General features: G+C 47.3%; 1 pseudogene; it reads left to right on the top strand.

The window, feature by feature from the left end:
- The first annotated feature begins 250 nt into the window (after positions 1-250).
- On the top strand, positions 251-311 carry LOC120102115 (U2 spliceosomal RNA; annotated as a pseudogene).

Below are 311 nucleotides of genomic sequence, written 5' to 3'. Positions count from 1 at the left end.
CTGGATTGAAGGAGCTCATGCATGCAAACCCCCGGCACTGTGTCTGGCGCATATTAAGCACTGTTTGATTGCAATTATTAATAATGCACTGTTGCTACTTCATTGGCTGACGAGTAAGATACAGAGCCAGGCAGTCACCTGATAAAGGGGGAGTGGGGACAGGTCTTCAAACAGCCAACGGATCTGAGGATCACTGGCCGGTCATAAAGCTCTGGCTTGCGTGTAGTCTGCCCTTCTAGTCTCAAAATCAATCGCTTCTCGGCCTTTTGGCTAAGATCAAGTGTAGTATCAAAATCATCCCTACATCCTAA

This window comes from Rattus norvegicus, chromosome 3, assembly GCF_036323735.1.
Source record: "Rattus norvegicus strain BN/NHsdMcwi chromosome 3, GRCr8, whole genome shotgun sequence".
Classification (NCBI taxonomy): domain Eukaryota; kingdom Metazoa; phylum Chordata; class Mammalia; order Rodentia; family Muridae; genus Rattus; species Rattus norvegicus.
This window is presented reverse-complemented; position numbering and strand designations above follow the sequence as displayed.